The sequence below is a fragment of the Salmo salar genome, chromosome 17 (assembly GCF_965601325.2).
Source record: "Salmo salar chromosome 17, fSalSal1, whole genome shotgun sequence".
Classification (NCBI taxonomy): Eukaryota; Metazoa; Chordata; class Actinopteri; order Salmoniformes; family Salmonidae; genus Salmo; species Salmo salar.
This window is the reverse complement of record NC_138307.1, coordinates 62,067,333-62,094,118: the sequence shown is the minus strand read 5'-3', so window position 1 is coordinate 62,094,118 and position 26,786 is coordinate 62,067,333. Positions and strand designations below refer to the sequence as shown.

The following is a 26,786-nucleotide window of genomic DNA, read 5'->3' as shown; positions in this document are numbered from 1 at the left end:
GTTGGTCTGGCTGGGTTCAGTAATGGATGATCTAGCTTCATGATTTGGCTGGAGGGTTGAACCTGGCCTCCTGCAGCCGTCTGTCTCAGCGGAGGGTGGTCTCAGATTGAATCTTGGCAGCGCCATTCTGTAATCAGCACCTGAATCTCAGCAGGCAGGCGGGCACCATGGTTAAGGCCTATTTATTGTAAAACCGTGCCAGTTTTAGTCAACTGAGCTGGGAGACTATCTAGCTAGCCCTCCAGCACTGCATTCGGAGAGCATTGGTCTACTAATGGAATGTGTGTATGTGTGTAGCAGTGCTCCTACACAGCATTTAGACTGAAACAGTCAACAGAGATTCAATACTTAGTCATGTTTGTTATGTTTCATTGGCAACAATGCATATAGATGAGTATACTGTAGACACTGCATAAGGTTTTCTCATCAAGGTCCTTATCTCTCATGATGTTATGGAGGAGATGATGTTTAATCCATAACATCACATTGTATTGGTCACATTAGCAGATGTTATTGCGGGTGTAGCGAAATGCTTGTGCTTCTAGTTCCGACAGTGCAGTTATATCAAACAAGCAATGTCTAACAGTTTCACAACAATACACACTATACACACACACATTTAAAGTAAAATTGTCGGAGCAGCATAGACTAAAATACAGTAGAATAGAATACAGTATATACATAATGCATGAGATGAGTAGTGCAAAATATGTAAACATTATTAAAGTGACTAGTGTTCCAAGTATTACAGTGGACAGTGATTTCAAGTCTATGTACATAGGGCAGCAGTCTCTAATGTGCTAGTGATGGCTATTTAATAGTCTGATGGCCTTGAGATATAAGCTGTTTTTAAGTCTCTCGGTGCCAGCTTTGATGCATCTGTACTGACCTCGTCTTCTGGATGATAGTGCGGTGAAACGTTTGTGAGGGTTTTAAGTGCCAAGCCAAATTTCTTCAGCCTCCTGAAGTTGAAGTGGCGCTGTTGGGTGGACCATTTCAGTTTGTCAGTGATGTGTGTTCACTCGTTTAATGGTCCTCATGATATTTGTCTGTACAACATTTGCTCTCAAAAATGTCAGCTTAGGTGCAATTAACTGGAAGCGTGTTTGTGTGAATGTGTGTGCGTGCATGCATCCTCATGCATGTTTGTGCATGTGGGTCTGCGTGTGTGTGGGTCTGCTTGTGTGTGTGGGCGCATCTGTGCGTGTGTGCGTTCATAATGTATTACCCTAACCATGCCATTCCAGCCCAGCTGTCTGTATCCATAATGGAGAGGCATTCTTCAAGGCACGTCAGGGAGATTTCATTAGGCCCATTTTGCCTCTCCTCTGTGGACAGGGAAATGAGAGGTACAAAAAGGTCTGTTTGTTAGAGGCGTGCACCAGTGTTATTCTCCCATAACTCCATGAGCTGGGTTTGTGGAGGGAGGGAGGGAGGGAGGGAGGGAGGGAGGGAGGGAGGGAGGGGGGGGGAATGAAAGAAAGAGCACTGGCTGTGGATGATCAGAGGAAGTGTGAGTCATTATTCCCACAGCACAGGAGCTGCATGGCCTTGGACTTCCATTGACTGGAGCGTACGTAGGGAGGGAGGGAGGGAGGGAGAGGCCCAGTTGAAGTGGGAAAGGAGAGAAAAGAGCGATGACACACCTCATGGGATAAGAGACCTGTTACTAACAACCTCACCCATACACGTACAGTACCTTGCAAAACTATTTATCCCTCTTGGTGTTTTTCCTATTTTGTTGCATTACAACCTGGAATTTAAATTGATTTTTATTTGGATTTCATGTAATGGACATACACAAAATAGTCCAAATTGGTGAAGTGAAATTTTAAAAATAACTTAAAAAACAAAAACGGAAAAGGGGTGCGTGCATACAGTGTGTGTTCACCCCCTTTGCTATGAAGCCCCTAAATAAGATCTGGTGCAAACAATTACCTTCAGAAATCACATAATTAGTTAAATAAAGTCCACCTGTGTGCAATCTAAGTGTCACATTATCTGTCACAGGATCTCAGTGTATATATACACCTGTTCTGAAAGGCCCCAGAGTCTGCAACACCACTAAGCAAGCGGCACCACCAAGCAAGCGGCACCATGAAGACCAAGGAGCTCTCCAAACAGGTCAGGGACAAAGTTGTGGAGAAGTACAGATCAGGGCTGGGTTATAAAAAATATCTGAAACTTTGAATATCCCACAGAGCACCATTAAATCCATTATTACAAAATTGAAAGAATATGGCACCATAACAAACCTGCCGAGAGGGCAGAAACTCACAGACCAGGCAAGGAGGGCATTAGTCAGAGAGGCAACAAAGAAAACCAAAGATAACCCTGAAGGAGCTGTAAAGCTCCACAGCGGAGATGGGAGTATCTGTCCATAGGACCACTTTAAGCCGTACACGCCATAGAGCTGGGCTTTATGGAAGAGTGGCCAGAAAAAAAGCCATTGCTTAAAGAAAGAAATAAGCAAACATGTTTGGTGTTCGCCAAAAGGCATGTGGGAAAAAGGTACTCTGGTCAGATGAGACTAAATTTGAACTTTTTGGCCATCAAGGAAAATGCTATGTCCGGCGCAAACCCAACATCTCTCATCACCCCGAGAACACTATCCCCACAGTGAAGCATGGTGGTGGCAGCATCATGCTGTGGGGATGTTTTTCATCGGCATGGACTGGGAAACTGGTCAGAATTGAAGGAATGATGGATGGCGTTAAATATAGGGAAATTCTTGAGGGAAATCTGTTTCAGTCTTCCAGAGATTTGAGACTTGGATGGAGGTTCACCTTCCAGCAGGACAATGACCCTAAGCATACTGCTAAAGCAACACTTGAGTGGTTCAAACGGAAACATTTAAATGACTTGGAATGGCCTAGTCAAAGCCCAGTCCTCAATCCAAGAACCTGTAGTATGACTTAAAGATTGCTGTACACCAGCAGAACCCATCCAACTTGAAGGAGCTGGAGAAGATTTGCCTTGAAGAATGGGAAAAAAATCCCAGTTGCTAGATGTGCCAAGCTTATAGAGACATACCTCACGGACTAGTCTTCCCTGTGGCTCAGTTGGTAGAGCATGGTGTTTGCCACGCCAGCATGGTGTGTGCAACGCCAGGGTTGTGGGTGCGATTCCCACGGGGGGCCAGTACAAAAAAATTATAATAATAAATACAAATTCAAACAAATGTATGAAATGTATGTATTCACTACTGTAAGTTGCTCCAGATAAGAGCGTCTGCTAAATTACTAAAATGTAACACCCCAAGAGACTTGCAGCTGTAATTGCTGCAAAAGGTGGCTCTATAAAGTATTGACTTTGGGGGGTGAATAGTTATGCATGCTCAAGTTTTCCGTTTTTTCTTATTTGTTGTTTGTTTCACAATAAAACATATTTTGCATCTTCAAAGTGGTAGACATGTTGTCTAAATCAAATGATACAAACCCCCCCCAACAATCTATTTTAATTCCAACAACAAAATCGGAAAAATGCCTAGGGGGGTGAATACTTTCCCAAGACACTGTAGAATACTGCAGAGAGCAAGAGCGAGAGGAAGAGGAAAGAGAGAGGGAGGCAAAGGTAGGAATAGATACTTGAGCCAGGATCAGGGGACAGAAGATATATACTTGAGCCAGGATCAGGGGACAGAAGATATATACTTGAACCAGGATCAGGGGACAGGGGATAGATACTTGAACCAGGATCAGGGGACAGGGGATAGATACTTGAACCAGGATCAGGGGACAGGGGATAGACACTTGAGCCAGAATCAGGGGGCAAGGGATAGATACTTGAGCCAGGATCAGGGGACAGGGGATAGATACTTGAGCCAGGATCAGGGGACAGGGGATAGATACTTGAGCCAGGATCAGGGGACAGGGGATATATACTTGAGCCAGGATCCGAGGGCAGGGGATAGATACTTGAACCAGGATCAGGGGACAGGGGATAGATACTTGAGCCAGATCAGGGGACAAAGGATAGATACTTGAGCCAGGATCAGGGGACTCAGGGTTGAGGACAGAGATACTGCAGCTCATGCCAATAGTATTCCATGTAAGTGACCCTGATAGCTTAGCGATGAGATGTGGCCAGCTAATACAGTGCTTCCAGCTCTTAGACAAATTGCCTCTTCTGACTCCAATGTGACAGTGTGAAATCAGCCCCATCGCCTGGTAATCCACCTAGTTCTGATTTGATAGGGGGGTCAACAGTTGAGTGAAATTAGTATGTGCCACTCTAATGACAGTGACCTGGGCAGAGCCTATGGTGGGACGTTCCTTTGCTATACTGTATGCAGTCTTTCTCTCTCTCCCTCTCCCTCTCTCCCTCCCTCTCTCTCCCTCCCTCCCTCTCTCCCTCCCTCCCTCTCTCCCTCCCTCCCTCTCTCCCTCCCTCTCTCTCCCTCTCTCTCTCTCTCCCTCTCTCCCTCTCCCTCTCTCCCTCTCCCTCTCTCTCCCTCCCTCTCTCTCCCTCTCTCCCTCCCTCTCTCTCTCCCTCCCTCCCTCTCTCCCTCTCCCTCCCTCTCTCCCTCCCTCTCTCTTCCTCTCTCTCTCTCCCTTTCTCTCACTCTTTCTTTCTCTCACTCTTTCTTTCTCTTTCTGATCTTCTCTCCCTTTCTCTATTTCTCTCTTCCCTCTCTCTTATCTCTCTCTCTGCTGTGTGTAAAATGTGCTATAACTTGGAAAATAAATACATGTGACTGGATGACAACATAATGATGTGTGTTTCCAACATCAGGGCTGTTTTCCTAAAGAAATTAAATCTGCTTCGTGCTTTGTTTCCTTGCCACGATACTAACAAGAATCGCGATGCTGGAATCGTCCCGGCACTACTACCAATCTACTGTAGCTATTCTTGGCTTCCTTCACTGCCTGTGATGGCAGTCTACATGTGTGGACACAGTAAAGCTCTCTGTGGGGAATGGGCTTACCTGTTACTCTGAATAATGCAGCTGATTCAAAGGATGAAAAGAGCACAGGAGAGACTGTGGTTGTTAAGTGGAACGTATCAGTTGGAGTTGGGAGAGAGACATCATTATAACACTGTACATAGCCATAATATGAAATGTGTCTATTCCTTTGAAACTTGTGAGTGTAATGTTTACTGTTCATTTTTGATTGTTTATTTCCCTTTTGTTTTATCTATTTCACTTGCTTTGGCAATGTGAACATATGTTTCCCATGCCAATAAAGCCCTTGAATTGAGAGACAGAGACAGAGAGATTAAGTATTCTCTCTCAATTCTCTTTAAAAGAAAAATGTGCACTCTCTTTCTCTCTCTTTGTCTCTACCTCTCTTCCCCCTCTTTGACATGCCATTGATTGACATTGCAGCACAGGTGTGTGTGCATGCATGTGCTGCTATGTGGAATGGGGGCATTGGGTTAGAATGGGTGGAGTTAGTGTACCAGAGTGTGTGTTTAATGGTGAGGCTGCTGCCCAGAGGGACATGGAGTGTATGCTAATGGGTAGGGAGGAAAGACCACTGGGGGTGTTTACTAATGAGAAGTGGTGAGAGCTGTGTGATGATCTGATTGTTTGGTACTGGTCAGAGCTGTGTGATGATCTGATTGTTTGGTACTGGTGAGAGCTGTGTGATGATCTGATTGTTTGGTACTGGTGAGAGCTGTGTGATGATCTGATTGTTTGGTACTGGTCAGAGCTGTGTGATGATCTGATTGTTTGGTACTGGTGAGAGCTGTGTGATGATCTGATTGTTTGGTACTGGTCAGAGCTGTGTGATGATCTGATTGTTTGGTACTGGTCAGAGCTGTGTGATGATCTGATTGTTTGGTACTGGTGAGAGCTGTGTGATGATCTGATTGTTTGGTACTGGTCAGAGCTGTGTGATGATCTGATTGTTTGGTACTGGTCAGAGCTGTGTGATGATCTGATTGTTTGGTACTGGTCAGAGCTGTGTGATGATCTGATTGTTTGGTACTGGTCAGAGCTGTGTGATGATCTGATTATTTGGTACTGGTCAGAGCTGTGTGATGATCTGATTGTTTGGTACTGGTCAGAGCTGTGCCACAGTAGGGGGTCATCATCTACCTCTCTCAATTCAAAAGGCTTTACCTCTCTCACTATCTGATGAGCATGTGCTTGTTAGGCGGGTTGCCAGGTATCTGTCAGGTATCCCTCCCTCCTTTCCTGTCTCTTTCACGTCCCTTTCCTGTTATCCTTGTGTTTATGATTGATGGCAGCAATAGAATCATAATAATAATAATAATGGCTCCTGAGTGCTCCTTCCTTCCTTCATGCATTATTCACACTGTCTCTATCAGCACAGAGACTGCCTAATGAAAGTCAGGTTGACACTGTGTCTGTGTGTGCCTCACGACGGAGCTGGAACAAAGGGGCCCATTGTGGAGCTCTGAGCTGAGGCTGTGTGTGGAGACGAAAGAGTTGTGTGCTCTGTAATAAAGGTGTCTCCATTAGTCAGGCATGTTTGTGTGTGTGTGTGTGTGTGTGTGTGTGTGTGTGTGTGTGTGTGTGTGTGTGTGTGTGTGTGTGTGTGTGTGTGTGTGTGTGTGTGTGTGTGTGTGTGTGTGTGTGTGTGTGTGTGTGTGTGTGTGTGTGTGTGTGTGTGTGTGTGTTACCCACAGCAGAGACCTGTTTCTCTGCTCTATAGATCTAAGGCTTGTGCAATCAGTCCTGTCTCACACTATAATTGTACCTCAGACTCAGCTCAGGTTCTCCTTCTTTCTGTCTGGACTCTCTCCCTCTCCTTCTCCCTTTATCCTTCACTCAGCCTCAGGTTAGATTGGTCGAAGCCAGGCGCGGGCGCCCTCCCTCGCATACGCCACAGCACAGCACGCTCACTTTAGCAGCTCACTTACTCACTAGAGCCCAACCGGGGTTTCCATGGCAACGACTGTCTCCACTCCCTGCCTGCTTCGAAGGCGTGACGCTTCTCAATGTCGTGCTCTCTTTCTTTTCTCTCTCCCTCTCCCTCCTTCGCTTTCTCTTTCTCTTTTACTCTCTCTCTCTCGCTCTCTCTCTCTCTCTAAACGGAGATAAAACAGGCACGAGCCTCCAGAAACAGGGACATACAATAACAGGATTGAGGTCATAAAACAGATGTGATTGGCCGCGTGGGCTGTCAGTCATGGTGAAAGTGAAAAGGGGTTGTGCTCTGTGCCCGGTGGTTTTGAGTGACAGGGCGGGACACAGATGTTGATAGGCCATAGTGAACATGAGCTGTGAAGCATTGCTCTTCTGCAGATGAGGCTCCAGAGAGAACCAGAGAGAAGAGTGCATCTCTCCCCACACATAGAACACGCAACATGGTCATGATCTGTGTGTCTGGGACCCTGCCACATGTTTCCCTGTCTCAGATACTGGATGTGTTCAGCCTAGGGCCACCTTGACATGAAGCTCCCAGTGAGCCATCTGTGTCCTACAACCCACTGGTTGATAATATTGAGCTGATGCACTGGCGTTCTGGGAAGAGAGTGGGGTTGAGTCATGCTAAGTACTTCTCTTTCTCTAGTGATTTCAACCCCTGACATATTGAGTCTGGAGTGTTGCTTTTTCCAGACTTACTGTATCGTTATAATGATGGATTACATATCTGAAATGTTACTTGTGGAGGAAATGTCTGTTCCAATAGTGTTCCATTGATTCCCACCTCTTCCTCAGTGATGACCTGTATGACTAAGACACAAGGCAGTGCTGACTGACTCCTCCTCAGTGATAACCTGTATGACTAAGACACAAGGCAGTGCTGACTGACTCCTCCTCAGTGATAACCTGTATGACTAAGACACAAGGCAGTGCTGACTGACTCCTCCTCAGTGATAACCTGTATGACTAAGACACAAGGCAGTGCTGACTGACTCCTCCTCAGTGATGACCTGTATGACTAAGACACAAGGCAGTGCTGACTGACTCCTCCTCAGTGATAACCTGTATGACTAAGACACAAGGCAGTGCTGGCTCCTCCTCAGTGATGACCTGTATGACTAAGATACAAGGCAGTGCTGACTGACTCCTCCTCAGTGATGACCTGTATGACTAAGACACAAGGCAGTGCTGACTGGCTCCTCCTCAGTGATAACCTGTATGACTAAGACACAAGGCAGTGCTGACTGACTCCTCCTCAGTGATGACCTGTATGACTAAGACACAAGGCAGTGCTGACTGACTCCTCCTCAGTGATAACCTGTATGACTAAGACACAAGGCAGTGCTGACTGACTCCTCCTCAGTGATAACCTGTATGACTAAGACACAAGGCAGTGCTGACTGACTCCTCCTCAGTGATGACCTGTATGACTAAGATACAAGGCAGTGCTGACTCCTCCTCAGTGATAACCTGTATGACTAAGACACAAGGCAGTGCTGACTGACTCCTCCTCAGTGATGACCTGTATGACTAAGATACAAGGCAGTGCTGACTGACTCTTCCTCAGTGATAACCTGTATGACTAAGACACAAGGCAGTGCTGACTGACTCCTCCTCACTGATAACCTGTACGACTAAGACACAAGGCAGTGCTGACTGACTCCTCCTCAGTGATAACCTGTATGACTAAGACACAAGGCAGTGCTGACTGACTCCTCCTCAGTGATGACCTGTATGACTAAGCCACAAGGCAGTGCTGACTGACTCCTCCTCAGTGATGACCTGTATGACTAAGACACAAGGCAGTGCTGACTGACTCCTCCTCAGTGATAACCTGTATGACTAAGACACAAGGCAGTGCTGACTGACTCCTCCTCAGTGATAACCTGTATGACTAAGACACAAGGCAGTGCTGACTGACTCCTCCTCAGTGATAACCTGTATGACTAAGACGCAAGGCAGTGCTGGCTCCTCCTCAGTGATGACCTGTAAGACACAGTACAGTACAGAGCTGTAGGACAGAGCCAAGGCCACAGTACAGTACAGAGCTGTAGGACAGAGCCAAGGCCACAGCATAGTACAGAGCTGTAGGACAGAGCCAAGGCCACAGTACAGTACAGAGCTGTAGGACAGAGCCAAGGCCACAGCATAGTACAGAGCTGTAGGACAGAGCCAAGGCCACAGTACAGTACAGAGCTGTAGGACAGAGTGAAGGCCACAGTACAGTACAGAGCTGTAGGACAGAGCCTAGGCCACAGTACAGTACAGAGCTGTAGGACAGAGCCAAGGCCACAGCATAGTACAGTACAGAGCTGTAGGACAGAGCCAAGGCCACAGTACAGTACAGTACAGAGCTGTAGGACAGAGCCAAGGCCACAGTACAGTACAGAGCTGTAGGACAGAGCCAAGGCCACAGTACAGTACAGAGCTGTAGGACAGAGCGAAGGCCACAGTACAGTACAGAGCTGTAGGACAGAGCCAAGGCCACAGCATAGTACAGAGCTGTAGGACAGAGTGAAGGCCACAGTACAGTACAGAGCTGTAGGACAGAGCCAAGGCCACAGTACAGTACAGAGCTGTAGGACAGAGCGAAGGCCACAGTACAGTACAGAGCTGTAGGACAGAGCCAAGGCCACAGTACAGTACAGTACAGAGCTGTAGGACAGAGCCAAGGCCACAGTACAGTACAGCACAGAGCTGTAGGACAGAGCCTAGGCCACAGTACAGTACAGAGCTGTAGGACAGAGCCTAGGCCACAGTACAGTACAGAGCTGTAGGACAGAGCCTAGGCCACAGTACAGTACAGAGCTGTAGGACAGAGAGGTGGGGGAGTTCAGCCGGTGGGCCTTTGTTTTTATTCTAATTAGAAAGAGTATCAGTGTCAGGGGAAGCTCATGGGTAAAGTATGCCAGGCTGGACAGCGTCAGCTTCTCCCTCTCCTTAATTATGATGGCCTGTTAAGTAATGGGTTTATGCAGACCACACCACCACTCCCTGGGGACTGCAGGGGACAGGGACGGGGCGGAGGAGAGGGACACTGTCACTGTCATCAAACTGGACTACATATGGAAAGGCTCCCTTGTTATGTCATGTGAACTTCTCTTTCATGCAGGAAGATCACAGATGAGCCACAATGCATTTGGTGCTTTGGCTAATGATTATTGGCTTAGATGAGAAGTATGTCTTTGGATCACTCTGTGAGTGCTCACTTGGTCAGTCCAAGGCTTTGCCTTGCTGCCACTGACTCCTATTGAAAACCATATTACTAAGAGATGCAGTTGAAAGAAAGGGTACTGTAGCTACTGGAAAAAATCCTGGACTTGTAATACTTTCCTGCCATCCAATATTCCACCCAAGGCATAGCATAATCTTAGTTGGTTTCTACTACTTTATCCCTTCTATCCATACTGGCCAAATGAAAACAGAGTTCCCAGCTAGTCTGAGTCAGACAAACTGCTGATGAAGCAGTAGTGAGCTTTGTATAAAACCTGAGCTTTCCTGATTTCCCTGTAATATGGAAGCAATGATCTGGTGCCGTCATCAGACATTCCATCTCCCGCACACACAGTGCATCGGAGGGGGTTGGGAACTAGGGCTGTGTTTAGCCGCATGCTCACACAGTTATACTTCTGCTCGGATTTTGTTTACCGCCCGTCTCTAATGAAAGATTCAATCTTTCCCCCGTTCACGGAGACTTGAGATTGAACTGCGGGGCGACAGCTCTGCTGTTTCAAACTGTGTCTGACAATGCCATTTTGTCTTGGGCTGATAGCTTCCTGCTATCATTACCTGTATGCTAGACCAAATAAATAGACTAGTCAATGGGCTAGAGAGACCCTAAAGTAGCTACTTCTGTGTCGATATAGGTTCAGCAACATGGTGAATGGTGTTATTAGGAAGGTTATTAACTTTGGTTGCAGTGATCATTTCTAAGTTGAATGAGAGTTGAATGAGAGTTGAATGAGAGTCACGACCTACAGTATATTAAGTTGTCTATCCGCTCTCTACTTTTCTCATTCCTTTTCTCTTGGGTTTGTTTCACTCTATAGTGTAAGAAGAATAAATACAGGCTTTATTCATTTTTTCAGGTAATCGGCCAGTTTTATTATACACACGCCAGCACTGCAGATTCCTGCGCACACAGGAGAAATGTTGCGGTGGGGGGATTCTTTTGTTCGCTCTGCAAAATCTGTAAACCACAGAAAAGCTTTATTTTCCTCTCTCTGTTCGGCTGCTCTGTATAGTATTGGTTTAAGTTTTGTTCTGGAGAGAGAGAAGACAATTACTTCTCTCTGTTTTATTTTCTTTCTCCTTCTATCCAGTTTGTTTTGTCTTTCACCGCTCTCGACGGCACAGGGCTCTTTTGTTTCTCAAGGTTGTATTGCTGTACCATACACAAGAGGGATTGCTTGTGTTCTTGGGTGACATGACTGGATACTGTACCTTTTGAAGACACACACACACACACACACACACACACACACACACACACACACACACACACACACACACACACACACACACACACACACACACACACACACACAAATACTAACTTTCTATAACATGATATTACTCCCTCACCATCAGTGGTATTGTTACAGCACTTGTGAGAGTAGCAAAGAGATCGTCACTAGATCATGCAGTGTGGGTAGATAGTAATGTCATTAGATCATACAGTGTGGGTAGACAGTGTTGTCATTAGATCATACAGTATGGGTAGACAGTAATGTCATTAGATCATACAGTATGGGTAGATAGTAATGTCATTAGATCATACAGTATGGATAGACAGTGTTGTCATTAGATCAGACAGTATGGGTAGATAGTGTTGTTATTAGATCATACAGTATGGGTAGACAGTGTTGTCATTAGATCATACAGTATGGGTAGACAGTGTTGTCATTAGATCATACAGTATGGGTAGATAGTAATGTCACTAGATCATACAGTATGGGTAGATAGTAATGTCATTAGATCATACAGTATGGGTAAACAGTGTTGTCATTACATCAGACAGTATGGGTAGACAGTGTTGTTATTAGATCATACAGTATGGGTAGATAGTAATGTCATTAGATCATACAGTATGGATAGATAGTGTTGTCATTAGATCATACAGTATGGGTAGACAGTGTTGTTATTAGATCATACAGTATGGGTAGATAGTAATGTCATTAGATCATACAGTATGGATAGATAGTGTTGTTATTAGATCATACAGTATGGGTAGATAGTAATGTCATTAGATCAGACAGTATGGGTAGATAGTAATGTCATTAGATCATACAGTATGGGTAGATAGTAATGTCATTAGATCATACAGTATGGGTAGATAGTGTTGTCATTAGATCATACAGTATGGGTAGATAGTAATGTCATTAGATCATACAGTATGGGTAGATAGTAATGTCATTAGATCATACAGTATGGGTAGATAGTAATGTCATTAGATCATACAGTATGGGTAGATAGTGTTGTCATTAGATCATACAGTATGGGTAGATAGTAATGTCATTAGATCAGACAGTATGGGTAGATAGTGTTGTCATTAGATCATACAGTATGGGTAGATAGTAATGTCATTAGATCATACAGTATGGGTAGATAGTAATGTCATTAGATCGGACAGTATGGGTAGATAGTAATGTCATTAGATCATACAGTATGGGTAGATAGTGTTGTCATTAGATCAGACAGTATGGGTAGATAGTGTTGTTATTAGATCATACAGTATGGGTAGACAGTAATGTCATTAGATCATACAGTATGGGTAGATAGTGTTGTCATTAGATCATACAGTATGGGTAGATAGTAATGTCATTAGATCATACAGTATGGGTAGATAGTGTTGTCATTAGATCATACAGTATGGGTAGATAGTAATGTCATTAGATCATACAGTATGGGTACACAGTGTTGTCATTAGATCATACAGTATGGGTAGATAGTAATGTCATTAGATCAGACAGTATGGGTAGATAGTGTTGTCATTAGATCATACAGTATGGGTAGATAGTAATGTCATTAGATCAGACAGTATGGGTACACAGTGTTGTTATTAGATCATACAGTATGGGTAGATAGTAATGTTATTAGATCATACAGTATGGGTAGATAGTAATGTCATTAGATCATACAGTATGGGTAGATAGTAATGTCATTAGATCATACAGTATGGGTAGATAGTAATGTCATTAGATCATACAGTATGGGTAGATAGTAATGTCATTAGATCATACAGTATGGGTAGATAGTAATGTCATTAGATCATACAGTATGGGTAGATAGTGTTGTTATTAGATCATACAGTATGGGTAGATAGTAATGTCATTAGATCATACAGTATGGATAGATAGTGTTGTCATTAGATCAGACAGTGTGGGTAGATAGTAATGTCATTAGATCATACAGTATGGGTAGATAGTAATGTCATTTGATCATACAGTATGGATAGATAGTGTTGTTATTAGATCAGACAGTATGGGTAGACAGTGTTGTTATTAGATCATACAGTATGGGTAGATAGTAATGTCGTTAGATCATACAGTATGGGTAGATAGTAATGTTATTAGATCAGACAGTATGGGTAGATAGTGTTGTTATTAGATCATACAGTATGGGTAGACAGTAATGTCATTAGATCATACAGTATGGGTAGATAGTAATGTCATTAGATCATACAGTATGGGTAGACAGTAATGTCATTAGATCATACAGTATGGGTAGACAGTGTTGTCATTAGATCATACAGTATGGGTAGATAGTAATGTCATTAGATCATACAGTATGGGTAGATAGTAATGTCATTAGATCATACAGTATGGGTAAACAGTGTTGTCATTAGATCATACAGTATGGGTAGATAGTAATGTCATTAGATCATACAGTATGGGTAGATAGTGTTGTCATTAGATCATACAGTATGGGTAAACAGTGTTGTCATTAGATCATACAGTATGGGTAGATAGTAATGTCATTAGATCATACAGTATGGGTAGATAGTAATGTCATTAGATCATACAGTATGGGTAGATAGTAATGTCATTAGATCATACAGTATGGGTAGACAGTGTTGTTATTAGATCATACAGTATGGGTAGATAGTGTTGTCATTAGATCATACAGTATGGGTAGATAGTAATGTCATTAGATCATACAGTATGGGTAGATAGTAATGTCATTAGATCATACAGTATGGGTAGATAGTAATGTCATTAGGTCAGACAGTATGGGTACACAGTGTTGTCATTAGATCATACAGTATGGGTAGATAGTAATGTCATTAGATCATACAGTATGGGTAGATAGTAATGTCATTAGATCATACAGTATGGGTAGATAGTAATGTCATTAGGTCAGACAGTATGGGTAGACAGTGTTGTCATTAGATCATACAGTATGGGTAGACAGTGTTGTCATTAGATCATACAGTATGGGTAGACAGTAATGTCATTAGATCATACAGTATGGGTAGACAGTGTTGTCATTAGATCATACAGTATGGGTAGATAGTAATGTCATTAGATCATACAGTATGGGTAGATAGTAATGTCATTAGATCATACAGTATGGGTAGATAGTAATGTCATTAGGTCAGACAGTATGGGTACACAGTGTTGTCATTAGATCATACAGTATGGGTAGATAGTAATGTCATTAGATCAGACAGTATGGGTAGATAGTAATGTCATTAGGTCAGACAGTATGGGTAGATAGTGTTGTCATTAGATCATACAGTATGGGTAGATAGTAATGTCATTAGGTCAGACAGTATGGGTAGACAGTAATGTCATTAGATCATACAGTATGGGTAGACAGTAATGTCATTAGATCATACAGTATGGGTAGACAGTGTTGTCATTAGATCATACAGTATGGGTAGATAGTAATGTCATTAGATCAGACAGTATGGGTAGATAGTAATGTCATTAGATCATACAGTATGGGTAGATAGTGTTGTCATTAGATCATACAGTATGGGTACACAGTGTTGTCATTACATCATACAGTATGGGTAGACAGTAATGTCATTAGATCATACAGTATGGGTAGACAGTAATGTCATTAGATCATACAGTATGGGTAGACAGTGTTGTCATTAGATCATACAGTGTGGGTAGATAGTAATGTCATTAGATCATACAGTATGGGTAGATAGTAATGTCATTAGATCAGACAGTATGGGTAGATAGTGTTGTCATTAGATCATACAGTATGGGTAGATAGTAATGTCATTAGATCATACAGTATGGGTAGATAGTAATGTCATTAGATCATACAGTATGGGTAGATAGTGTTGTCATTAGATCATACAGTATGGATAGACAGTGTTGTCATTAGATCAGACAGTATGGGTAGATAGTGTTGTTATTAGATCATACAGTATGGGTAGACAGTGTTGTCATTAGATCATACAGTATGGGTAGACAGTGTTGTCATTAGATCATACAGTATGGGTAGATAGTAATGTCACTAGATCATACAGTATGGGTAGATAGTAATGTCATTAGATCATACAGTATGGGTAAACAGTGTTGTCATTACATCAGACAGTATGGGTAGACAGTGTTGTCATTAGATCAGACAGTATGGGTAGACAGTGTTGTCATTAGATCAGACAGTATGGGTAGATAGTAATGTCATTAGATCGGACAGTATGGGTAGATAGTAATGTCATTAGATCATACAGTATGGGTAGACAGTGTTGTCATTAGATCATACAGTATGGGTAGATAGTGTTGTCATTAGATCAGACAGTATGGGTAGATAGTGTTGTTATTAGATCATACAGTATGGGTAGACAGTAATGTCATTAGATCATACAGTATGGGTAGATAGTGTTGTCATTAGATCATACAGTATGGGTAGATAGTAATGTCATTAGATCATACAGTATGGGTAGATAGTGTTGTCATTAGATCATACAGTATGGGTAGATAGTAATGTCATTAGATCATACAGTATGGGTAGATAGTGTTGTCATTAGATCATACAGTATGGGTAGATAGTAATGTCATTAGATCATACAGTATGGGTAGATAGTGTTGTCATTAGATCAGACAGTGTGGGTAGATAGTAATGTTATTAGATCATACGGTATGGGTAGACAGTAATGTCATTTGATCATACAGTATGGGTAGATAGTAATATCATTAGATCATACAGTATGGGTAGATAGTGTTGTCATTAGATCATACAGTATGGGTAGATAGTAATGTCATTAGATCATACAGTATGGGTACACAGTGTTGTCATTAGATCATACAGTATGGGTAGATAGTAATGTCATTAGATCAGACAGTATGGGTAGATAGTGTTGTCATTAGATCATACAGTATGGGTAGACAGTAATGTCATTAGATCATACAGTATGGGTACACAGTGTTGTCATTAGATCATACAGTATGGGTAGATAGTAATGTCATTAGATCATACAGTATGGGTAGATAGTAATGTCATTAGATCATACAGTATGGGTAGATAGTAATGTCATTAGATCATACAGTATGGGTAGACAGTGTTGTCATTAGATCATACAGTATGGGTACACAGTGTTGTCATTAGATCATACAGTATGGGTAGATAGTAATGTCATTAGATCATACAGTATGGGTAGATAGTAATGTCATTAGATCATACAGTATGGGTAGATAGTAATGTCATTAGATCATACAGTATGGGTAGATAGTAATGTCATTAGATCATACAGTATGGGTAGACAGTGTTGTTATTAGATCATACAGTATGGGTAGATAGTGTTGTCATTAGATCAGACAGTGTGGGTAGACAGTGTTGTCATTAGATCATACAGTATGGGTAGACAGTGTTGTTATTAGATCATACAGTATGGATAGACAGTGTTGTCATTAGATCATACAGTATGGGTAGACAGTGTTGTCATTAGATCAGACAGTATGGGTAGATAGAGTTGTTATTAGATCATACAGTATGGGTAGACAGTGTTGTCATTAGATCATACAGTATGGGTAGATAGTAATGTCATTAGATCATACAGTATGGGTAGATAGTAATGTTATTAGATCATACAGTATGGGTAGATAGTAATGTCATTAGATCAGACAGTATGGGTAGATAGTAATGTCATTAGATCATACAGTATGGGTAGATAGTAATGTCATTAGATCATACAATATGGGTAGATAGTAATGTCATTAGATCATACAGTATGGGTAGACAGTGTTGTCATTAGATCATACAGTATGGGTAGATAGTAATGTCACTAGATCATACAGTATGGGTAGATAGTAATGTCATTAGATCATACAGTATGGGTAAACAGTGTTGTCATTACATCAGACAGTATGGGTAGACAGTGTTGTCATTAGATCAGACAGTATGGGTAGACAGTTTTGTCATTAGATCATACAGTATGGGTAAACAGTTTTGTCATTACATCAGACAGTATGGGTACACAGTGTTGTCATTAGATCATACAGTATGGGTAGATAGTGCTGTTATTAGATCAGACAGTATGGGTAGACAGTGTTGTCATTAGATCATACAGTATGGGTAGACAGTGTTGTCATTAGATCATACAGTATGGGTAGATAGTAATGTCATTAGATCATACAGTATGGGTAGACAGTGTTGTTATTAGATCACACAGTATGGGTAGACTGTAATATCATTAGATCATACAGTATGGGTAGACAGTGTTGTCATTAGATCATACAGTATGGGTAGACAGTGTTGTTATTAGATCAAACAGTATGGGTAGATAGTGTTGTCATTAGATCATACAGTATGGGTACACAGTGTTGTTATTAGATCAGACAGTATGGGTAGATAGTGTTGTCATTAGATCATACAGTATGGGTAGACAGTGTTGTTATTAGATCAGACAGTATGGGTAGATAGTAATGTCATTAGATCATACAGTATGGGTAGATAGTAATGTCATTAGATCATACAGTATGGGTAGACAGTGTTGTTATTACATCATACAGTATGGGTAGATAGTAATGTCATTAGATCATACAGTATGGGTAGATAGTGTTGTCATTAGATCATACAGTATGGGTAGATAGTAATGTCATTAGATCATACAGTATGGATAGATAGTGTTGTTATTAGATCAGACAGTATGGGTAGACAGTGTTGTTATTAGATCATACAGTATGGGTAGATAGTAATGTCGTTAGATCATACAGTATGGGTAGATAGTAATGTCATTAGATCATACAGTATGGGTAGACAGTGTTGTTATTAGATCATACAGTATGGGTAGATAGTGTTGTTATTAGATCAGACAGTATGGGTAGATAGTGTTGTTATTAGATCATACAGTATGGGTAGACAGTAATGTCATTAGATCATACAGTATGGGTAGATAGTAATGTCATTAGATCATACAGTATGGGTAGATAGTGTTGTCATTAGATCATACAGTATGGGTAAACAGTGTTGTCATTAGATCATACAGTATGGGTAGATAGTAATGTCATTAGATCATACAGTATGGGTAGACAGTGTTGTCATTAGATCATACAGTATGGGTAGATAGTAATGTCATTAGATCATACAGTATGGGTAGATAGTAATGTCATTAGATCATACAGTATGGGTAAACAGTGTTGTCATTAGATCATACAGTATGGGTAGATAGTAATGTCATTAGATCATACAGTATGGGTAGATAGTGTTGTCATTAGATCATACAGTATGGGTAAACAGTGTTGTCATTAGATCATACAGTATGGGTAGATAGTAATGTCATTAGATCATACAGTATGGGTAGATAGTAATGTCATTAGATCATACAGTATGGGTAGATAGTAATGTCATTAGATCATACAGTATGGGTAGACAGTGTTGTTATTAGATCATACAGTATGGGTAGATAGTGTTGTCATTAGATCATACAGTATGGGTAGATAGTAATGTCATTAGATCATACAGTATGGGTAGATAGTAATGTCATTAGATCATACAGTATGGGTAGATAGTAATGTCATTAGGTCAGACAGTATGGGTACACAGTGTTGTCATTAGATCATACAGTATGGGTAGATAGTGTTGTCATTAGATCATACAGTATGGGTAGATAGTAATGTCATTAGATCATACAGTATGGGTAGATAGTAATGTCATTAGATCATACAGTATGGGTAGATAGTAATGTCATTAGATCATACAGTATGGGTAGATAGTAATGTCATTAGGTCAGACAGTATGGGTAGACAGTGTTGTCATTAGATCATACAGTATGGGTAGACAGTGTTGTCATTAGATCATACAGTATGGGTAGACAGTAATGTCATTAGATCATACAGTATGGGTAGACAGTGTTGTCATTAGATCATACAGTATGGGTAGATAGTAATGTCATTAGATCATACAGTATGGGTAGATAGTAATGTCATTAGATCATACAGTATGGGTAGATAGTAATGTCATTAGGTCAGACAGTATGGGTACACAGTGTTGTCATTAGATCATACAGTATGGGTAGATAGTAATGTCATTAGATCAGACAGTATGGGTAGATAGTAATGTCATTAGATCATACAGTATGGGTAGATAGTGTTGTCATTAGATCATACAGTATGGGTACACAGTGTTGTCATTACATCATACAGTATGGGTAGACAGTAATGTCATTAGATCATACAGTATGGGTAGACAGTAATGTCATTAGATCATACAGTATGGGTAGATAGTAATGTCATTAGGTCAGACAGTATGGGTACACAGTGTTGTCATTAGATCATACAGTATGGGTAGATAGTAATGTCATTAGATCAGACAGTATGGGTAGATAGTAATGTCATTAGATCATACAGTATGGGTAGATAGTGTTGTCATTAGATCATACAGTATGGGTACACAGTGTTGTCATTACATCATACAGTATGGGTAGACAGTAATGTCATTAGATCATACAGTATGGGTAGACAGTAATGTCATTAGATCATACAGTATGGGTAGACAGTAATGTCATTAGATCATACAGTATGGGTAGACAGTGTTGTCATTAGATCATACAGTGTGGGTAGATAGTGTTGTCATTAGATCATACAGTATGGGTAGACAGTGTTGTCATTAGATCATACAGTATGGGTAGACAGTAATGTCATTAGATCATACAGTATGGGTAGACAGTGTTGTCATTAGATCATACAGTATGGGTAGATAGTAATGTCATTAGATCATACAGTATGGGTAGATAGTAATGTCATTAGATCATACAGTATGGGTAGATAGTAATGTCATTAGGTCAGACAGTATGGGTACACAGTGTTGTCATTAGATCATACAGTATGGGTAGATAGTAATGTCATTAGATCAGACAGTATGGGTAGATAGTAATGTCATTAGATCATACAGTATGGGTAGATAGTAATGTCATTAGATCATACAGTAAGGGTAGATAGTAATGTCATTAGATCAGACAGTATGGGTAGATAGTAATGTCATTAGATCATACAGTATGGGTAGATAGTGTTGTCATTAGATCATACAGTATGGGTACACAGTGTTGTCATTACATCATACAGTATGGGTAGACAGTAATGTCATTAGATCATACAGTATGGGTAGACAGTAATGTCATTAGATCATACAGTATGGGTAGACAGTAATGTCATTAGATCATACAGTATGGGTAGACAGTGTTGTCATTAGATCATACAGTGTGGGTAGATAGTGTTGTCATTAGATCATACAGTATGGGTACACAGTAATGTCATTAGATCAGACAGTATGGGTAGACAGTGTTGTTATTAGATCATACAGTATGGGTAGATAGTAATGTCATTAGATCATACAGTATGGGTAGATAGTGTTGTTATTAGATCAGACAGTATGGGTAGACAGTGTTGTCATTAGATCATACAGTATGGGTAGATAGTAATGTCATTAGATCATACAGTATGGGTAGATAGTGTTGTTATTAGATCATACAGTATGAGTAGACAGTGTTGTCATTAGATCATACAGTATGGGTAGATAGTGTTGTTATTAGATCATACAGTATGGGTAGATAGTAATGTTATTAGATCATACAGTATGGGTAGATAGTGTTGTCATTAGATCATACAGTATGGGTAGATAGTGTTGTTATTAGATCATACAGTATGGGTAGACAGTGTTGTCATTAGATCATACAGTATGGGTAGATAGTGTTGTCATTAGATCATACAGTATGGGTAGATAGTAATGTCATTAGATCATACAGTATGGGTAGATAGTGTTGTCATTAGATCATACAGTATGGGTAGATAGTAATGTCATTAGATCATACAGTATGGGTAGACAGTGTTGTCATTAGATCATACAGTATGGGTAGATAGTGTTGTTATTAGATCATACAGTATGGATAGACAGTGTTGTCATTAGATCATACAGTATGGGTAGATAGTAATGTCATTAGATCATACATTATGGCTAGATAGTAATGTCATTAGATCATACAGTATGGGTAGATAGTAATGTCATTAGATCATACAGTATGGGTAGAGAGTGTTGTCATTAGATCATACAGTATGGGTAGATAGTGTTGTTATTAGATCATACAGTATGGATAGACAGTGTTGTCATTAGATCATACAGTATGGGTAGATAGTGTTGGCATTAGATCATACAGTATGGGTACACAGTGTTGTTATTAGATCATACAGTATGGGTAGATAGTAATGTCATTAGATCAGACAGTATGGTTACACAGTGTTGTCATTACATCATACAGTATGGGTAGACAGTAATGTCATTAGATCATACAGTATGGGTAGATAGTAATGTCATTAGATCATACAGTATGGGTAGACAGTGTTGTCATTAGATCATACAGTATGGGTAGATAGTAATGTCATTAGATCATACAGTATGGATAGACAGTGTTGTCATTAGATCATACAGTATGGGTAGATAGTAATGTCATTAGATCATACAGTATGGGTAGACAGTGTTGTCATTAGATCATACAGTATGGGTAGATAGTAATGTCATTAGATCATACAGTATGGGTAGATAGTAATGTCATTAGATCATACAGTATGGGTAGATAGTAATGTCATTAGATCATACAGTATGGGTAGATAGTGTTGTTATTAGATCATACAGTATGGATAGACAGTGTTGTTATTAGATCATACAGTATGGGTAGATAGTGTTGTCATTAGATCATACAGTATGGGTAGATAGTAATGTCATTAGATCATACAGTATGGGTAGATAGTGTTGTCATTAGATCAGACAGTGTGGGTAGATAGTAATGTTATTAGATCATACGGTATGGGTAGACAGTAATGTCATTTGATCATACAGTATGGGTAGATAGTAATATCATTAGATCATACAGTATGGGTAGATAGTGTTGTCATTAGATCATACAGTATGGGTAGATAGTAATGTCATTAGATCATACAGTATGGGTACACAGTGTTGTCATTAGATCATACAGTATGGGTAGATAGTAATGTCATTAGATCAGACAGTATGGGTAGATAGTGTTGTCATTAGATCATACAGTATGGGTAGACAGTAATGTCATTAGATCATACAGTATGGGTACACAGTGTTGTCATTAGATCATACAGTATGGGTAGATAGTAATGTCATTAGATCATACAGTATGGGTAGATAGTAATGTCATTAGATCATACAGTATGGGTAGATAGTAATGTCATTAGATCATACAGTATGGGTAGACAGTGTTGTCATTAGATCATACAGTATGGGTACACAGTGTTGTCATTAGATCATACAGTATGGGTAGATAGTAATGTCATTAGATCATACAGTATGGGTAGATAGTAATGTCATTAGATCATACAGTATGGGTAGATAGTAATGTCATTAGATCATACAGTATGGGTAGATAGTAATGTCATTAGATCATACAGTATGGGTAGATAGTAATGTCATTAGATCATACAGTATGGGTAGATAGTGTTGTTATTAGATCATACAGTATGGGTAGATAGTGTTGTCATTAGATCAGACAGTGTGGGTAGACAGTGTTGTCATTAGATCATACAGTATGGGTAGACAGTGTTGTTATTAGATCATACAGTATGGATAGACAGTGTTGTCATTAGATCATACAGTATGGGTAGACAGTGTTGTCATTAGATCAGACAGTATGGGTAGATAGAGTTGTTATTAGATCATACAGTATGGGTAGACAGTGTTGTCATTAGATCATACAGTATGGGTAGATAGTAATGTCATTAGATCATACAGTATGGGTAGATAGTAATGTTATTAGATCATACAGTATGGGTAGATAGTAATGTCATTAGATCAGACAGTATGGGTAGATAGTAATGTCATTAGATCATACAGTATGGGTAGATAGTAATGTCATTAGATCATACAGTATGGGTAGATAGTAATGTCATTAGATCATACAGTATGGGTAGACAGTGTTGTCATTAGATCATACAGTATGGGTAGATAGTAATGTCACTAGATCATACAGTATGGGTAGATAGTAATGTCATTAGATCATACAGTATGGGTAAACAGTGTTGTCATTACATCAGACAGTATGGGTAGACAGTGTTGTCATTAGATCAGACAGTATGGGTAGACAGTTTTGTCATTAGATCATACAGTATGGGTAAACAGTGTTGTCATTACATCAGACAGTATGGGTACACAGTGTTGTCATTAGATCATACAGTATGGGTAGATAGTGCTGTTATTAGATCAGACAGTATGGGTAGACAGTGTTGTCATTAGATCATACAGTATGGGTAGACAGTGTTGTCATTAGATCATACAGTATGGGTAGATAGTAATGTCATTAGATCATACAGTATGGGTAGACAGTGTTGTTATTAGATCACACAGTATGGGTAGACTGTAATATCATTAGATCATACAGTATGGGTAGACAGTGTTGTCATTAGATCATACAGTATGGGTAGACAGTGTTGTTATTAGATCAAACAGTATGGGTAGATAGTGTTGTCATTAGATCATACAGTATGGGTACACAGTGTTGTTATTAGATCAGACAGTATGGGTAGATAGTGTTGTCATTAGATCATACAGTATGGGTAGACAGTGTTGTTATTAGATCATACAGTATGGGTAGATAGTAATGTCATTAGATCATACAGTATGGGTAGATAGTAATGTCATTAGATCATACAGTATGGGTAGATAGTAATGTCATTAGATCATACAGTATGGGTAGATAGTGTTGTCATTAGATCATACAGTATGGGTAAACAGTGTTGTCATTAGATCATACAGTATGGGTAGATAGTAATGTCATTAGATCATACAGTATGGGTAGATAGTAATGTCATTAGATCATACAGTATGGGTAGATAGTGTTGTCATTAGATCATACAGTATGGGTAAACAGTGTTGTCATTAGATCATACAGTATGGGTAGATAGTAATGTCATTAGATCATACAGTATGGGTAGACAGTGTTGTCATTAGATCATACAGTATGGGTAGATAGTAATGTCATTAGATCATACAGTATGGGTAGATAGTAATGTCATTAGATCATACAGTATGGGTAAACAGTGTTGTCATTAGATCATACAGTATGGGTAGATAGTAATGTCATTAGATCATACAGTATGGGTAGATAGTGTTGTCATTAGATCATACAGTATGGGTAAACAGTGTTGTCATTAGATCATACAGTATGGGTAGATAGTAATGTCATTAGATCATACAGTATGGGTAGATAGTAATGTCATTAGATCATACAGTATGGGTAGATAGTAATGTCATTAGATCATACAGTATGGGTAGACAGTGTTGTTATTAGATCATACAGTATGGGTAGATAGTGTTGTCATTAGATCATACAGTATGGGTAGATAGTAATGTCATTAGATCATACAGTATGGGTAGATAGTAATGTCATTAGATCATACAGTATGGGTAGATAGTAATGTCATTAGGTCAGACAGTATGGGTACACAGTGTTGTCATTAGATCATACAGTATGGGTAGATAGTGTTGTCATTAGATCATACAGTATGGGTAGATAGTAATGTCATTAGATCATACAGTATGGGTAGATAGTAATGTCATTAGATCATACAGTATGGGTAGATAGTAATGTCATTAGATCATACAGTATGGGTAGATAGTAATGTCATTAGGTCAGACAGTATGGGTAGACAGTGTTGTCATTAGATCATACAGTATGGGTAGACAGTGTTGTCATTAGATCATACAGTATGGGTAGACAGTAATGTCATTAGATCATACAGTATGGGTAGACAGTGTTGTCATTAGATCATACAGTATGGGTAGATAGTAATGTCATTAGATCATACAGTATGGGTAGATAGTAATGTCATTAGATCATACAGTATGGGTAGATAGTAATGTCATTAGGTCAGACAGTATGGGTACACAGTGTTGTCATTAGATCATACAGTATGGGTAGATAGTAATGTCATTAGATCAGACAGTATGGGTAGATAGTAATGTCATTAGATCATACAGTATGGGTAGATAGTGTTGTCATTAGATCATACAGTATGGGTACACAGTGTTGTCATTACATCATACAGTATGGGTAGACAGTAATGTCATTAGATCATACAGTATGGGTAGACAGTAATGTCATTAGATCATACAGTATGGGTAGATAGTAATGTCATTAGGTCAGACAGTATGGGTACACAGTGTTGTCATTAGATCATACAGTATGGGTAGATAGTAATGTCATTAGATCAGACAGTATGGGTAGATAGTAATGTCATTAGATCATACAGTATGGGTAGATAGTGTTGTCATTAGATCATACAGTATGGGTACACAGTGTTGTCATTACATCATACAGTATGGGTAGACAGTAATGTCATTAGATCATACAGTATGGGTAGACAGTAATGTCATTAGATCATACAGTATGGGTAGACAGTAATGTCATTAGATCATACAGTATGGGTAGACAGTGTTGTCATTAGATCATACAGTGTGGGTAGATAGTGTTGTCATTAGATCATACAGTATGGGTAGACAGTGTTGTCATTAGATCATACAGTATGGGTAGACAGTAATGTCATTAGATCATACAGTATGGGTAGACAGTGTTGTCATTAGATCATACAGTATGGGTAGATAGTAATGTCATTAGATCATACAGTATGGGTAGATAGTAATGTCATTAGATCATACAGTATGGGTAGATAGTAATGTCATTAGGTCAGACAGTATGGGTACACAGTGTTGTCATTAGATCATACAGTATGGGTAGATAGTAATGTCATTAGATCAGACAGTATGGGTAGATAGTAATGTCATTAGATCATACAGTATGGGTAGATAGTAATGTCATTAGATCATACAGTAAGGGTAGATAGTAATGTCATTAGATCAGACAGTATGGGTAGATAGTAATGTCATTAGATCATACAGTATGGGTAGATAGTGTTGTCATTAGATCATACAGTATGGGTACACAGTGTTGTCATTACATCATACAGTATGGGTAGACAGTAATGTCATTAGATCATACAGTATGGGTAGACAGTAATGTCATTAGATCATACAGTATGGGTAGACAGTAATGTCATTAGATCATACAGTATGGGTAGACAGTGTTGTCATTAGATCATACAGTGTGGGTAGATAGTGTTGTCATTAGATCATACAGTATGGGTACACAGTAATGTCATTAGATCAGACAGTATGGGTAGACAGTGTTGTTATTAGATCATACAGTATGGGTAGATAGTAATGTCATTAGATCATACAGTATGGGTAGATAGTGTTGTTATTAGATCAGACAGTATGGGTAGACAGTGTTGTCATTAGATCATACAGTATGGGTAGATAGTAATGTCATTAGATCATACAGTATGGGTAGATAGTGTTGTTATTAGATCATACAGTATGAGTAGACAGTGTTGTCATTAGATCATACAGTATGGGTAGATAGTGTTGTTATTAGATCATACAGTATGGGTAGATAGTAATGTTATTAGATCATACA

At 39.9% G+C, this 26,786-nt stretch overlaps 1 protein-coding gene across 1 annotated transcript in view; it reads left to right on the top strand.

Annotated features, from left to right (window-relative positions):
- Positions 1 to 26,786, top strand: part of LOC106576364 (membrane-associated guanylate kinase, WW and PDZ domain-containing protein 2-like) — a 271,642-nt gene that overhangs the window by 75,451 nt on the left and 169,405 nt on the right.